The sequence below is a fragment of the Neofelis nebulosa genome, chromosome 14 (assembly GCF_028018385.1).
Source record: "Neofelis nebulosa isolate mNeoNeb1 chromosome 14, mNeoNeb1.pri, whole genome shotgun sequence".
Taxonomy (NCBI): domain Eukaryota; kingdom Metazoa; phylum Chordata; class Mammalia; order Carnivora; family Felidae; genus Neofelis; species Neofelis nebulosa.
This window is the reverse complement of record NC_080795.1, coordinates 67,311,814-67,328,714: the sequence shown is the minus strand read 5'-3', so window position 1 is coordinate 67,328,714 and position 16,901 is coordinate 67,311,814. Positions and strand designations below refer to the sequence as shown.

Below are 16,901 nucleotides of genomic sequence, written 5' to 3'. Positions count from 1 at the left end.
CCAAACCACCCTTTGAAATTCTGTTTCCATGACCTGCCATAATTTTTTTTTCAATCATTCATCTTGAAATGCAAAGAGTAATGATTTCCTGCAGGATTATAAATAGTTGTAGAGTGGCTGACCTAGACCAGAAATCACTGTTTAATGTCTAATGTTAGATGTCAGGGGGAATTAATTGGGGAAAGAGATAAACAGCTTTGCAGAAAGGAAAAGGTTTCCTGAACACTGTGCCCAGGAAGGACTTAAAGGGTCTTAGACACTCTATGGGAACCCTGAAATAGGCCACTTCCTTCATATTCTATCACCCAGAGGGGACACAGGACGCTGTCCAGTGGACTCAACTGGATGCTCGCATGTGAATTATACCCCCCTGCCCACCTCCAACCATACCTCACATCTCTTGATTCAGAATCTAAGTGGAATGAAGTGTAACAGGAATGTGGGGCTACTCTTCTCTCTTGTGACACCAACTGTGATGACAGGTTTAGATAAAGTCGTCTGAGAAATTTGGTGTTGGGTAAGGGTCATGGATTCCCAGAACTAGAAGGCGTCTTAGAAGGGAGCTTCTGAAAGTGTGGTGCATGGATCCATGGGGAATCTGAAACCCTTTCAGGGAATACATGATGTCAAACCTGCTTGCACAAAAACACTAAGATGTTATTTGCCTTTCCGCCAGTTTTATTTATTTTTATGGTGTTGACATTTGCACTGGTGAGGTAAAAGCAATGTGGGTGAAAATGTGGCACCTTGGTGCAAACCAAGGTCTTGGGTACAAACTGCTCTGGGGGTCGGTGCCGTTGTCCTTTACCTCATGTACTAGCTGCAAAAAATCGTCTGTTTCACTTAAGAATGGCCATGATGAGGCAGTAAAAAAGTATTAATTGTATTAAACCTTGACTTTGAGTACATCTCTTTGGAATATTCCATGCAGTGAAATGGAAAGTATAGAGCACCTAAAATGCTTCTCCTGCACACCAAAGTGCCTGGTTATCCAGGGGGAAAGAAATCAGGCTGTTGTTTGAGATAGGACCTGAACTTGGCCACCGTTTTCAAGGAACGCCATTTTTGCTTAACAAAAAAATAGTAATAACTGACTGACAAAAGACGGTTATTCAGCCTTGGGTATTTAACAAATTGTTTCTCAAAAATGAATGAAACAAATCTGGCACTTCAAAAAAACCTTACTGGCAGAATTTATGGCAGTGGCAAAATTCACATTTTTAAGTGAAAATCAGAATTTTGAAACTCCTTTCTCTGGCACCATGAGCCAGATTAACATTGAGAACACTTGCCCAGCTCAGTGAACCAACATTTTCCAAAAGATCAATGCACGATGGCACAAAATCCATACATGGGTAAAACACTCATTTAAAGTGTGAGATAGCTTAACGGACGTTAGCGGAACCGAGTTCAAAAAGCCCATTGACATCTCAGGTTCCAAATTGTCATTAATCTTGAAGAATTTATCACTAGCCAAATTGGGTGAGGTATCAGAGAAGAATACCCACCCATAGTTACCTGGAAAGGCTATTAAATTCTGCCTCTCCCCTGCTCCCCCTTTTCAAACTGTGTATCCCAGTGAGGCAGAATTTTCTTCCCAGACTCCAGTCAAACCAGTATATCACACAGGACTGAATGCAGAGGCACAGATGAGAATCCAGAGGTACTCTCTAACCCAGACACTAAAGAAATTTACAAAAATACCAAACAGTCCCACCCTTCTCACTAAGTTATTTGGTTTGGGGGAACATACATTTTTTACATAAAAATATGACTTGCGTTAATATGTCATGGCTTGTTTAAATGAATTAATAAACATTTTTAATGTTTCAATTTTTGATCTCTGAGATGATAAATATCAGTAAGTATCACCCACATAGTAAAAAGTTTTCAAATGACCCCAGGCTTGGCCCATCTACAGCAACCCCACTGTTAAGTATAATGTGAGCCAAAATTTGATGTTCTTTCCCTCTTAAGAGTTCCTTTGTTCCAGTTACATATTTCTAGTCACTATAGCCTATTCTGTCTTATTCCACCATCCTATAAACTCACCACCAGGCAGTGTATATATCATGGTTCCAGGGACCTAGTGGCTGTGTTAGGATCTGGTATGGTCATGAATGGGTTCCTAGAAAGACAGCAAAGAGAGTTTTGCAGATGATAACTAAATGCCGTGAGGATTTGAGACTCTTGAGCATGAAACAAGTAGAAGCCTTCCTTCCCAAGCCCATTTTCCTAGGGAATGTCTTCTGTAGTGGGTTTAATGGTGGTCTTCAATAAGGTATAGGACCTCCAATAAGGTCCCAATCCCCAGAACCTGTGAATATTACCTGTATGGCAAAAGAGTGCATATTACCTTATATGGTAACAGATAAGATGGAATTATCTGGGTGGGTTCTGAGTGCCTTCACAAGTGTCCTCAGAAGAAAGTGGCAAAGGAAAATAAGACAGAGAAAAGAAGAGGATAGGGACACACAGGGGAGGCAATGTGAAGATGGAGATTGGAATGATGTGGCCAGAAGCCGGGGAACACCAAGGAATGGCAACAGCCATGAGAAGCCAGAAGAGGCAAGGAAGAGATTCTTCCCTGGAGCCTTCAGAGGGAGCAGGGCCCTGCTGACACCTTGATTTCAGATTTCTGGTCTCTAGAATACATTCTTATAGTACTAAGGCATCCAGTTTATGGTACTAAGCCATCCAGTTTATGGTGGTTTGTTCTAGCAGCCCTGGGAAACTAATATACCTTTGATGGTCTGGGAACAGGCATGCCGACTGCTTGTTAGTAATAACAATAACAACAACCATAAGAGTATCTACTGAATATCCACTCTGTGCCAAGCACGGCGCTAAGCGCTATAACACATTATCGATCAATTGCACAACTTCATGAGACAGTTATCATTGTCACAGGCATCATTTGTAAGTGAGAAAGATGAGACTTGGGGTTACAGGGCTAGTAAGAGGAGGAGCTGAGATTAGACCCAGGATGTGTTGGACTCTTTCTTGGTGGCTTTTGTCAGTACCTCGGGAAGTACTGCAAGGACAGCCCATTTCATCGTGAGGGAGAGTCAGGGAAAAAAGAACAGAGCAGGCGGGGACCAGCATGGAGCAGAGAGAAGCCGAACAATCCCAGGGGGCCCTTTAGCAGCTGCCAGGGCCCCCCCTCAAACCTGCCAGGGCAGGGCTTGGCAGGGTATGGAGAAGGGGAGGAGGGCTGGGGTTCAGAGATGCTCTTGGTCGCTGTTCAGAGCCAAAGACTGTTTTCATGGTGGTTCCATAATTCCCATACCTTCCGCCTAGACTGGTAAGGCAGCCAGGAAGCACATATTTCATGCAGGGTGGATTTTGTCAGCCAGTGTTGGTCTGGCAAGCCCTCAGTCCTCTCGGGCAATCCGAAGAGAGTCTGCCCAGATGCTGCCAAAGCCCCCGTGAGGCCCTGCTTGTCAAGTCATTGCCATTCATGTCGCCTGAGGGCATTTGGGGCAATTTCCGTTTCCTTTCCCGAGGCCCAGTTTCCCTTTGATCTTACACATCTGGCTCTGGTCTATAAACTCAGCTCAAGGAGTAATTAATGCAAGCTCAAAGGAAGGGAAAAAGCCCAAGGGAGCTCTCTTCTACAGCCAGCTCAGTTCAAAGTGCTCGAGGACAACCTGAACAGGATAGCTTTATGAGGTTCCAGAGCTATCATCACCCCAACTGCATTGGGAGCAGACAGGGTTGGCTCTGCTGCAAACAAGGCGTTTGCTTGTAATTGCTTAGGATGAAGGATTTGTGGCGGTGGGTGTAGCACAAACAGTCTGAGGACAGACTCCAACAATTCTTATAACTAAAGGCTATCAGATGAGACAGCACCACTCTTTTCCTCCAGCCCATGGCTAAAGGTACGACAAGGAATGAAATGAATCAGGTAAAGGGCCCAACATTTACTGAGCACCTACTATGTGCCCGGCGCTTCGCATACGTTAGTTAATCTGCGAAGCAACTCTGAAATGAAAGTGTTATTTCTCACATTTTTTTTTCCAGAGGACGATACTGAAGCTCATAGAATTTCTGTCTAGTAAAATCTGATCTAGTAAAACCTGAATTATCACATGTATCCACAGCCTGGGCCACTTTCACCATCCTGTGCAAAATAAACACTAAGATTGAATAACGTGACCCTTGTATGTACAACGAAGATCCATCGGGGGCACTTGAACATGAACATGTCTGAATGAAACACAAACATTCATAAAATTGGATCTATAAATTCAAGACATTCTTTTTGTTATTTTTGGTGGGTCTAGAGGGTGTGTGCTGAATTCTAAGCCAAAATGTGCCCAACGTGACATTCCTCAATCTGTGGAAGTGTTAACTGGCCGTGTGGTCCATGGATCAGAGCTGGCTCACCACGGGCTTCTGACCAGGCCAGGAGGAAATACAGAAACTGAGCAGAAGCGTTCAGGAACATTCACTGCAATTTGACATTCATGCCATTTTTGCTGTATTTTACAAAAGTATTGAGTACGATAGATTAGAAATTTAAATATCTGATCCTTCACCGCAGTTAGAGAAGCCTGTCAGAGCATGCACATCTGGTCATGCATGAAGCCATTCGAACAAACGAATGTTATAAAAACAATATGTTTTGGACGTGCATATATAATCATTTGAATGTGTGCTTAAATCAGATCTATTCAAGCCTTCCTAACTCATCTTTGTGGTTCTTGCCAGAGTCCCGTTGCTTATTGTTCAGTGATAGTGTTTATTTGTTTAACTTTCCATGGGATGGTGAAAACAGCATTCTATTTTCTATAGTCTCGGGGAAAAATCCCGATTCCTTAGCAGGCAAGGCACCTTCTCACCATTCTCTTCCATACTCTGCCTGGTCCAGGACGCTTATGCTGCCCAAAATGCCTCTTCCTTGTCTTTGTCTGTGAGCCCTATCTTCAGTCTTCGAGGCTCAACTCAAGCAACATCTCCTTGGAGCCTCCCTCCAACCCTCTGCCCAGCTTGGGTCATTTCATCTTGGATGCTCTCAGCGCACACAGCACAAGCCTGGCTCACGGTGCCCCCTGGCATGGATTACATATCTCTTTCCTGTTCCACATCCTCTGCCGCCCTGTGCACCTGGCCTGAGACCCCTTCCTGCTTCGAGAATCAGACCAAAGGTCATCTCCTCCAGGAAACCTTTCCACACCACAAATTAACAGCTTCTTTCATTCATTCATTCAACACAAATGTGTTGAGCACCTGGTATGCGCAAGATCTTGTGTTAGATTCTGGAGAAAGGTCCATCACCCGACAGGACAAAGACCCCGCATTCTAGAGGGAAGAGATATTAGAAAATGAAGCAAACAATAAATACAATCATCGCAGGTAGTGGGATGTTCTGTGAAGGAAGAAAAGCAGGGTGCCAGGATGGAGCGTTGATGGGGGTGAGGAGGACTGCTCAGGGAGAAGTCACAGGGAGTTGGACGCGTGGGCCTGAAGGGCGAGAAGAAGCCAGCTATTGTAAGGACAGGGACAAGTGTGTTGCAGACAGAGGGAAGAGCAAGGGCGAAGGCTGTTGGTGGGGAACACATTCGCTGTGTTGCAGGGACAGCCAGAGGCTGTGAGTCTGGGGCAGAGAGCAAGGAGGGGAGTAGGAGGAGGTGAAGTCAGAGAGGGAGGCAGGGGCCGGACCTCTAGGGCTCTGTCGGCCACGGCAAGATTAGAGTTTAGTTTAAATGCAGTGGGAATCCCTTTCCACGCTACCCAGGGAGGAGTCCATTCGGCGTTGTTTTGCATTCAGGTTGTAACTTCAGGGGAACTTTCACCATCTCCGGAGCTCTTGATGTCCTGAAAATAAAGGAGGATGCTCTCAAATCTCTTGCAGCAGGAACCCACTTGGGTGGCACGGGCCTTGGCTTTCAAATGGAACGGTACATCTACAGAAGGAAAAGTGAAGCTTGGGAGAAGCTGCTGCTGGCAGCTCCTGCCATTGTTGCCATTGAAAACCCAGCTGATGTCAGTATCGGGTCATCTGGGAATACTGGCCAGCGAGCTGGGCTGAAGTCTCCTGCTGCTGCTGGAGCCACTCCTATTGCCGGCCGCTTTGCTCCTGGAAACTTCACTAACCAGACCCGGGCAGCCTCCTGGGAGCCGAGACTGCTGTGAGGTCGTTCAGCCCAGGGCTGACCACCAGCCTCTCACAGAGGTGTCTTATGTTAACCTACCTACACACTGCTCTGTGTGACACAGACTCTCCTCTGTGCTACGTGGGCATCGCCATCCCTTGCAACCAGGGAGCTCACTCGGTGGGTCTGGTGGGGTGGGTGCTGTCCTGGGGAGCTCCGCGCATGCGTAGCACCATTTCCGGTGAACCCATAAAGAAGGTCGTGCCCCCTCTCTGAAGAGATCCTGAAGGGGTTGAAAAGGAAGAGCAGGCCACTGCCAAAAAGGCTGTGATCATGGATGGATTTCAGGGTGAATGGACTGCTTCAGCTGCTGAGTTCACTGCTACTCAACCTGAAGTCAGGCTGGTCTGAAGGCGTGCAGGTGCCCTTTGTGCCCACCCAGCAGTTCCCTCCTAAAGACTGGTCCGCAGCTTCCACTGTTCAGGCCACCAAATGGGTGGGAACAACCACCGAGTGGTCCTAAGCTGCTCTTTCACAAGGGCAAACGAAATGGAAATTAGGTTGATGGAAAACAAAGGTCTCTAAAAAAATTAAAACATAGAAGAAATTAAATGCGGTGGGAATCCACTAGAAGGTTTAAACAAAGGAGTGATGCAATCGGGTTTATCTCTTTCAAGGAACATTCTGGCTGGTGTGTCAGGGGGGCAATGCTGAAGCACCACTTAGGAAGCAGTGACCGTGGTCCAGGTTAGAGATGATGGTGGCCTGGGCTGGGATAGCAGTGCTGGCAATGAGGACAGGAGGGAGGATTCAGGTTATGTTCTGGAAGCTGGGCTGACTGCTGGAATGAGTGATGTTTTGGGAGTTCTACTGGATGTAATACTGCAAAGCTTGGGACACCTGGATGGCTCAGTGGGTTGAGCGTCTGACTCTGGATTTCAGCTCAGGTCATGGTTCATGAGTTGGAGCTCCACATTGGGCTCTGCACTGACAGCATGGAGCCTGCGAGGGACTCTCTCCCTCTCTCTCTGTCTGCCCCTCTCCTGCGTGCTCTCTCTCTCTCTCTCTCTCTCTCTTAAAAATAAATAAATAAACTTAAAAAAAACACTACTACAAAACTTAATTATAGGAATATTGGAGTTCTCTTCAGCTCTGAGTCTGGGCTTTACTAAAAGCCTTAAACAGAAAACATCCTAACTACAAAAATGTCCACTGGGAAAACAATGCAAATGTGATTGTGTGCTAGCTGGAACGTAGGTGTTGGCATGTGAGTCTACAGGCATTTTCTGATTCAACATTGCCGTTATATCAGAGAAACAAAACAAAACATTAGCAGATAAGTGTCCAAGTTTTAAGTCCAAGAAGCAGCCCTGGGCCTCACCCCAGAGACTGTCCTCTTGGCTTACAATGAATCAATAAGATGCTTTGTTTGAGCCCCATAATTCTATCCTAATATTAACCAAGGAAAGGTGTCCAGAAGACAGAGTGACAGGTCTCTGGGCAAGGAAGTGTGTGACAGCCAAGGATTCGCTTTGCTGTTCAGTCCTTTGTTTTTCTCAGTATTCCAGAGCTCCCTAGGAATCTGGGGGAACCAAGATTTGAGTCAGCAGGACTCCAGAGTCTATACAATAAACCTCAGGGACCAAATCAGTCGTGATTGTGCTCATTAACATGATGGATCCAGACACTGATAAGCAGGTGGGTGGCAGGCGAATGTGGGTACTAATCACATTTCACTCTCCTGTGCTTGAGTATATGCCCAGGGAGTAATCTGATCACAGCAATAGTAATCGCTTCAAAATGTATGGGCCATCCCAACGGATCAAACTTAACTTTTAAAATTGGGGCAGGGGCGCCTGGGTGGCGCAGTCGGTTAAGCGGCCGACTTCAGCCAGGTCACGATCTCGCGGTCCGTGAGTTCGAGCCCCGCGTCGGGCTCTGTGCTGACAGCTCGGAGCCTGGAGCCTGTTTCCGATTCTGTGTCTCCCTCTCTCTCTGCCCCTCCCCCGTTCATGCTCTGTCTCTCTCTGTCCCAAAAATAAATAAAAAAATAAAAATAAAAAAATAAAAAAAAAAAATAATAAAATTGGGGCAGAAAAAAAAAAAAAAAGAGGCTTAGCCGATGATGTCTATAATGGACAGTATGACAAATGCCCATTTTTCTATCTTAAAATGATGTTTAAAAAAGACTTCTTTCATCAAAATTCATCAGCATGGTATTCACTGCAGAGGACGTTTTTGGAATACTGATGCATGCCGGCGAGCATATATTTTACACCTGCTGGGAGCTAGGTCTGGGGGTGGGGTAGGGAATGGAGAGATAAGTAGGATGCGGGAAGTGCCTGGAAAAGGTCAGTTGTTGGACTGGTGGACCACTGGGTGAGCTCAATCTGGAGAAAATGGTAGGTGTGGTCAAACCTTGGATAATTGTTGTAAACAAAGGAAATGGAGAAGGAAGCCAACACTATGTCTGATCTATGTCTGTAAACAACACTCACTTTGGGGCCAAATAGACTATGTTAGGAATCCCACCTATCCCGCTCACCAATCTTTGCACCTTGGGCAAGTCAGCCTAAACTCTCCAAGCCTCAGTTTGCCCATCCTTGAAATGGGGGAAATCATTATCTCCACAGTCTTAGTGAGAAATAAATGAGATGAAGTATACTCAGTGTTTACAGACCTAGCACATAGTTGGTGCTCAGCACATGGCAGAAAATGATAACACAGTATCTCCCCTTATCCACAGGGGATGTGTTTCAAGACCCCCAGTGGATGCCTGAAACCATGGATAGTGTTGAACCCTCTATATACCCTGTTTTTTCCTATGCATAGATATATACCTATGATGCAGTTTAATTTATAAATTAGCCACAGTAAGAGATTAACATTAATACTAAAATAGAACAATGATAACAATACACAGATAAAGGAGACTAGGGCATAGATTCTTAGTGATTATTTTGCTCTACTAGAATTTCTTTTCTCTTTCTGATGAAAAGTCACTATATTTGGGGGTATCTCTGACTCTTCAGGCAAAAACAAGGCTTGGATGTATCTGTAAATATACTAGACAACTACTCATATACCCATGCAATGTGATGGGTGGTAGCTAATTAGCTGAGCTACTGGGCCTGGGAGTGAATCACTATATTCTAAATAAATGGGACCAAGTCAGATTAGGTATCAGGGCATGGTACCCTGGAGAATTAGGGTGGGTCTGCCTTGTAGGGGACCTTAGAAACCATCGAATTCAGCCTAATAGTAAAGTAGAGGAGACTGAAACCAAAGAGGTTTAGTAACTGTTCTGAGACTCTTAAGAGGCAGAGCTGAGGGGGCAACCCACCGGTCCATGGATTCCATTGTTCTCTCCTTTCCTGTTCCTTGTTTCCTGGAGGCTGTGAAGGCAGATGGCAATGAATGACTCCGAAACACTGAGTCTACAAAGTCGGAGAAGAACTGAGTTTCTGAGCTCAACTCCTCTGCTTAACTGTGGGAAACCACCACTCATATTCCACTTGAAAACGATTCTGTAGGTCCCACTTTGGGACCTGAGGGGGAAAGAAGGAAGCATGGTCATCAATCCGTGGTTCAACGTGCGAGCTTCAATGATGGATTCTAATTGGCTGGTTAGTTGGTTGACGGAACTCTCTCTCTCTCAAAGGTGGCTCTTATGAAATGAGGTTCAGATGCCAGAAATCTCTTGGTATGATTTGCAGAAAGAAATTAGAATCACAGACATAGAAAAATGTTGGAGTACAATTATTACATAAAAATTATTCCCTAAACATATTTCCCGAGAGAATCAAAAAGAAACTCCTCTCGCCAAAGCTCGTGTAGGGCAGAAAGAATCAGTATCACTGAAAAGTGGTCCAGTTGGGATTTGTGAAGACCGGGGATGATGCAGAAGGCGCTGTGGCTGGTGGCCCTGTGTGCGTTGAGGATTTGGGAGGAGTGGTCACATAACTGCCTTCAGCCCCCACAGGCAGTGCTGCCCTAGTGGTCTGACCTTTGATGCACAGGGTGTCTAACCTGGCCACCTCTCCTCCTCTGCCTCCCTTTCCACTTTTAAGGATCCTTGTGAGTACATTGGGCCCACCCAGATTACTTGGATAATCTCCTGCTTTTAAAGCCATGAGATTTTACGTTCACCCCACCAGCAGCAATCTGAATTCCCTTTTTCCAGGGAACCTAACATTGTCATAGATTCTGGGGGTCGGTGGGGTGGATGTGGTGAGGGGGCATTATTTTGTTTGCCGTGCACACCGATGAGGTGCACTGCTTTAGGCAAATCTCTTAACTCTTTAATTCTCAGTTCTCCCACCCGTCCTGCTGCAAGGATTAAATGAGACAAACACGCCTCAGGCCCTTAGCACAGTGTTTAGTGCATAATAAGTGCTCAGCCTGTAGTGTTCTCTTTCCTTTGTCAAAAATAAACACATACACCCTGGAGTTCTGTAGAACTCCGGAGCCTGTATCGTATCCTGAACAACAGTGCCCTAAAATGTTTCTTATGGCTATGTCCTGGCCTGCTTTTTTTTTTTTTTTTTTTTTTTAAGTGGGCTCTACCCCCAGTGTGGGGCTTGAACTCACAACCCCTAGATCAAGAGTTGCGTGTTCTACCGACTGAGCCGGCCAGGCACCCCCGACCCGGCATTCACAATGGAGGGGCTGCAAAGGCCGAGAGCCTGCCTGGTGCCTGGTCACATGCTCCTTCCCTGCTCTCTGGGCACCCCAGGCACACTGCCCTCAAGGTTTTTGGCGCTTGGCAGTGATTGACCAGGGAAGGAAGTACTCTCTCGGTGTCCCCAGGGGGACAGATGAATCATTGAGTGTGGGCCTGGCAAACAGTTCATTCTTCTATGAGTGGTGACAGATATTCAAAAGGAAATGGCGTTCAGTGCCCAGCGACTTGCCTTGGACACAAAGAAAACTACCAGAGAGAGATATTCATTGTTCCGGGTGCTCTCACATTCCTGATGTCCCTTGAGCTGGGACATGAGGAGGGAGGCCACTCTCAGTAGGCGGCTGGGGAAATTGGGGACTGAGGGTAAGTGACTTGACCACGGTGCCACAGCTTACCCGGGTCTGGCATTCTGACTTCCACCCCTGGGGCCTCTCCCCCTGTGCCCAGCCTTGCCATATGTAGCCTTCCCCCAGCCACTGAATAGCTAAGGACGTCACTTACATGACACCCCTTCTCCACTTTGCCTCCTCCTCTGTCCTGACCTCCAAGCAGAGGAGGTCGTTGCCACAGAGTGGCCCTGACCGTGAACCTGGGTAGCATCCCTTCCTCCCTAGCCTGGCGCTTGCCCACACTCCATTTGGCACTTAGTACTTACTCTCCGACCGGTGGCTGTCCCCAGTTGGATTCTGCTCTCTCCTAATTCCTTGGAGAACTGAATTCTTGCAAAGAGGAGAGAGAAGTAGGCACCCCTCCGTTTCATTGGTTCTCACCTGGGGCAGGATACTCCCCTGTTCCCAGAAAACCTGTGAAAGTCTTGGTGGGGGCTTTGGGGTATTACATTGGCTTGAGGGGGTCTCTGGCATTCTGTGTGTGTGTGGGGGGGTGCTGATTGTCCTGCAAGGTGCCTGCAGTTCGATCACCACATGACAGCAAAGAACCGTCTCAAACAATGCCAATAGTGCCCTCCTGAGCCACCCAGCTCTAAATTGGACACTCAGCTCTTGTTTGGACTGTTAGAACTCCCTTATTTGATGATGATGTGATTTAGAACTCTTCCTCGGGTGACCAAAGCTGTTAAAGTTAAGAAGAGCCTTTTTTCCCATGAAAATGAAAATGACTGATTCCACAGCTCGTTACTGGGTAGCATGGGGGGGGGGGCAGAGAAATGGGGTGACAATGGCCGTCAGGAGTGCTGGGTCTATACTGTGGCTTTGCCATTTACTAGCTTTATGATCTTGGCAGCTCAGTCTTTCTGTGCCTCAGCCCTTACTTTTTGTTACATTAGGGACAAGTGTAGCTACCCCGTTTTGCTACGCCTGGCCCAAAGTAAGAGTTATTAAATCACTGCCATGTGTGACCTGGGGCAGGATATTTCTCAGCTCTGTGTCTGTCTCTTCTCATGTGAATAGGGATAATAATGCCTACTTCAAAGTGTTTTTGTAAGATCCAAGGAGAAAACACACGAAGAGGGCCAACTATAACACAGATCATGCTCATAACAACCTCGTGAAGGTGTTACCCCCATTTTACAGGTAAGGAAACTGAGGCTTCAATAGAGGTTAAGTAACTCAGCCACAGGTACACTGCTATCTGGGATTTGAGCCAAGGCTGCCTGGTTCTAGATTCACTGTGTCCAACCACCATAACCATTCGCTGCTTTTCTCTAAGCAGCAGCCAGAGCAATGCGTAGTAGCTTGCAAGCATCCCTGGCTGGCAAAGAGACAATTCTGACCTTTAGCTGTGCCCCCCAGGCAGCCAGACGCAGGATTCCCAGCTCTCTTCCCAGAGCAACAATGCTGTGCGAGAGAATGGCTGGGAATTCAGAAACCTGGAGTCTGGTTCTCGCTCTGTTGTTTCCCTGGCCTCCGTGGGCAGGTCGGGCAACCACACAGGGCCTTAGTTTCCTTCAGGAGAAGGAGATAAGGGTGCAGAGATGTTCCTGTGATAATGGGAAGCTGGAGAAGGGGTGTGCCTCGGGGTCCTACTGTCTCCGTTAGCAGGAACATCCCCCTGGGATGTCGTCATAATGTGACTTGCAACAGAGCCAGTTTGGGGCTAAACCCTGGTTTCTCCTTGGACTGTGCACAGATAGGAGTGGGCTCCTGAAACCACAAAGGGAATCAGTGTGATACAGAGGTGCCCTCGCGAGGACCGGGCCGCAGAGGATGAGTATTTAAAAAGGCTAGTGGAGGGGCGCCTGGGTGGCGCAGTCGGTTAAGCGTCCGACTTCAGCCAGGTCACGATCTCGCGGTCCGTGAGTTCGAGCCCCGCGTCAGGCTCTGGGCCGATGGCTCGGAGCCTGGAGCCTGTTTCCGATTCTGTGTCTCCCTCTCTCTCTGCCCCTCCCCCGTTCATGCTCTGTCTCTCTCTGTCCCAAAAATAAATAAAAAATGTTGAAAAAAAAAATTAAAAAAAATAAAAATAAAAATAAAAAGGCTAGTGGAAAGCACTACCGTGGAAGTGCAAGGAACTTCCCACTCCTGGTCTTCCTCTGGCCCCACATCAACCGTGATGAAGAGTGTTGTGGGGCTGGTGGTGGTAAGGGACACTGGCAATCGGATTAAGGCAACGTGGCCAAGACTTAGAGTCAGACAGATGTGGGGCTAGGTCCCAACTCTGACACTTAGGAAGGGCTGAATGCCCTCCAATGAGATGTCTAACTCACTGTGCCTCAGTTTCTTCTTTTGTAAAATAAAGCCATATCCCTCAAAATTTGCTGAAAGATGATACGTGTAAAGTGCTCCCCACAGTGCGTGGCTCGTGACCACATCCAGGTAAATGGTAGCTGTTATTGGCTTATTGGTTGTAATTATAGGATTATAATGGCTGAACATTAAGGAGATTAAGGGGAAGCTTAGTCTTCCTTTCACCTCAGTCCCTCTCAAGTACCGGTTTTATGTTATCATTTTAAGCCCACAAGTACGCCCCGGGCCACAGTGACCTATCTTCCAGTATCAGGGATGGCCCAGTCCTGAGGCCAGACAGTTTCACACCTGCCTCAGGGGCCCAGGACCAGAGGGGAGGTTTCCCCCTTGGAGTGGAGTTGGGTGGAGGGAGGGAAGGGGGAATTCCCCATGCTCTGGAAGGTCAGCTTGTTCAGCCGGGGAAGTGATTCTCAAACTTCAGCAGGCATCAGAGCCACCCGGAAGGCTGGGTCAAACACAGCCCGCTGGGCCCTACTCCAGCATCGCTGATTCAGGAGGTCTGGGGTGGAGGCAGAGAATGCATTTCTACTAAGCTCCTGGGCTGGGGCTTCTCACTACGCAACGTGGACCCTTGTTAGAATGGAAACATATTAAATTAACACTATCGATGTGGTGGGATGGCAAAAAATGTCCATGCTACCGATTGGAGGGTTACACTTGGAGAATTGCTGAGTTAGAGCAGTTGAGGTGGGGGCAGATCTGGGTATTTCCGGTGGATTTCTCTTTCTTGGAGACAGTGGTTTGTTTTCTCTGAGTCACCTAAAGAGCCTCCGTGGGTTCTGCTAGTAACTACCACCGTCGAGTAGCCAAGATTGGGAATGGGGTCTGACACTGCGCTCAAATACACACTTTGAAGAATGGACCACTTCTGTTTTCATGGTGGCTGTCGGCAGGTTGGGATGACCTGAATGCTGAGGTCTGGACAACCTGGTGACTTGGCCAGGTGCACTGCTCCCTCAGATCTGCACACTGCCTGTTGTCCCCAGCACATGGCATGCGATGGCACTTGTCAGCTTAGCGTCAGATGTCAATGTTGTTCGGATGTTCCATTCCTGTCACCTCCTGTCCCAGGCTCAACCACCTGACACAGCTGGGCCCTTCTGGATTATCTTCGGTAGAGATAACTCTGACTGTCCCGCATCACCTCCCCACCCCATCCCTCTGGCTGGTGTGCCAGTCAGCGTGTGAGGACGGCGTTTTTTTTCCATATACCTCTCCGGCTGCCTTACTGTGGGTATAAGCCATTTCAGCAATAGAGATTCATTTCATGAGAGCGCAGTGTGACGTCCAAGTAAACGTCAGGCACAAGGGAAGATTTCCATCATGTGGAGCAGAACTGTAACCCTTCACACTTATAGCAGACCCGCGGCTCTGGAGCTCTGCACGCAGCTCTGGCACCAGCCAGCACAGTAGGGCTCTGCCTCTGGCAGATTCTGCAGAATCGCAGATAAGCTGTTCCCATGTTTCCTCCGGCACTGCGGAGAAATGACAAAAATCCAGGGCCAGAGTGCACAGACTAAATAGAACTGGCAAAGATCTGAGAGCTCATAGAGCCAGAGGGTGGCAAGTAAGTTTTATTTTGTATACATTGCTACCGATTGCATGACTCAACTCGAGCTCTGGGAGAAATGGAGCCTTGATCATACAGTCATATCTGTCTCGGGCAGAGGATGGGAGGGTGGCCATTGGTGGCTCATATATTGCCATCGCTGACCCCGCTCAATTCTGTTTATGGAACAGGAAACTCAGTCCCAATAAAATGAAAGGAACTTTCCCAGTTCGCGTAACTTGTTAGTGGTAGATTCAAAAAGAGGAGCCAGGTTTTTTGACAGTAATTCAAATACATGTCCATTCTCATAGGAAGAGAGACTTTGGAGGTAAGTAAGCCTGAGTTCAAATCCCCAACCCATCAGTTATCAGCTGTGTGACCCTGGGCTGTCACTTAATGTCTCTGTGCTTCAGTTTCCTCCTTTGGAAATGGAATAAAAGCACCCACGTCCTTATCGGGAGAGTTAAATGTGACAACAGTACGCATTTACAACGGTAACTTGAATGTGTAGTTCAAGGCCTTAGGCATAAATGTTTAATTTCTTTCCTTTTTCCAACAGAAACTGATATGCATTATTAGGATGACATCTTTGGGGGCAGTTTGCACACCACAGCAGTTATTTAATTGTGTAATTATAGGTCTGGTTTGTTCCCTTGTGAACTCAGGGTTTGGGATCAGATTATCTTCAAGATTCCTCCAGCTTAAAAATTGCTATGACTATAAATAATAACTTTAAAGGATTTTCTTTAGTTATTTCTATGAGTGGGTACTCGGTAAATGAGCCCTGGAGGATTTTCTGGAGTCAAACCAAGGTCTTTGCAGGTGCAGAGCATTCTAATCTCTTCTATGTTGTGCAGCTCATGGCCTGAAACCTGGGTACGTCACACTCCATTGTACTAATGATTTTCCTTCCCAGCTGCCTGCCGGGGACATGAGCCTTGCAAGGACAGGAACTGGTCTGATCACTGCAGTGTCCCAGCACCCCACATAGCCTGGGTGGTCAGCCTAAGGTGGCTGACTTTATCTCTAGGGTTTTTTTTTTCTTTTCAATTTTTTACTTAAATTCTAGTTAGTTAACATACAGTGCGATAATGGTTTCAGGAGTAGAACGTAGTGATTCATCACTTACATACAACACGCGGTGCTTATCACAATAAGTGCCCTCCAGCATACCCATCACCCATCTAGCCCACCCCTGCCCCCACCTCCCTCCATCAATCCTCAGTTTGTTCTCTATTTTTAAGAGTCTCATATAGTTTATTTCCTAGGGGTTGAGGAGAGGTGTCCAAGGCTTAGCCATGCCTAGGGACTGGAACTTGCAAAGCCCGGAACTGAGTTAGTCTGGACCTCTGGGACTCTAGCCCCATTACTTCCTCTCGCAGCCTCTTGACTTTTCCATACATGAAACAGGGAAGCTGCTAAGTGACCCTCTGTCCTTGAGGCAGGAGCCAAACAGGCAATCTGGAAAGGCTGCTGCCTCTTTGGCAGGGAACTGGATGGAGCCACAAGACATTGGTATGAACAGCTGTACCTCCTCTGAGAGCCATTCCAGGTTAACCAAAGCATTCTGCCCGTAGGAGGAAGGCAGGGAGTGAGGAGAGAATGAGACCCAGAGAGCTGGGCTCAAGTGAGATTTATAAATAGGAACATGGAAACTCACGGAAGAAGCCAAGCGAGGCAGAGGAGACTGGGCAAGTCTCAGGGAGACCACTCTAAGACGGAAATAACTAACGAGGGAGAAGCCAGAGTTCTTGGAGACTTTTTGAAGGCCATTATGCAACTGTTTGCCCAGACTAGGATCACAAGCACCAAGAGGGATGGAAGAAAGCTATGGTGCTTACGCTATTCCTTCCTTTATTTAGGCA

The 16,901-nt window shown here is 47.2% G+C and overlaps 1 pseudogene; it reads left to right on the top strand.

Annotated features, from left to right (window-relative positions):
• The first annotated feature begins 5,561 nt into the window (after window positions 1-5,561).
• Window positions 5,562-7,155, top strand: LOC131494586 (small ribosomal subunit protein uS2B-like; annotated as a pseudogene).
• The last annotated feature ends 9,746 nt before the right edge of the window (window positions 7,156-16,901 follow it).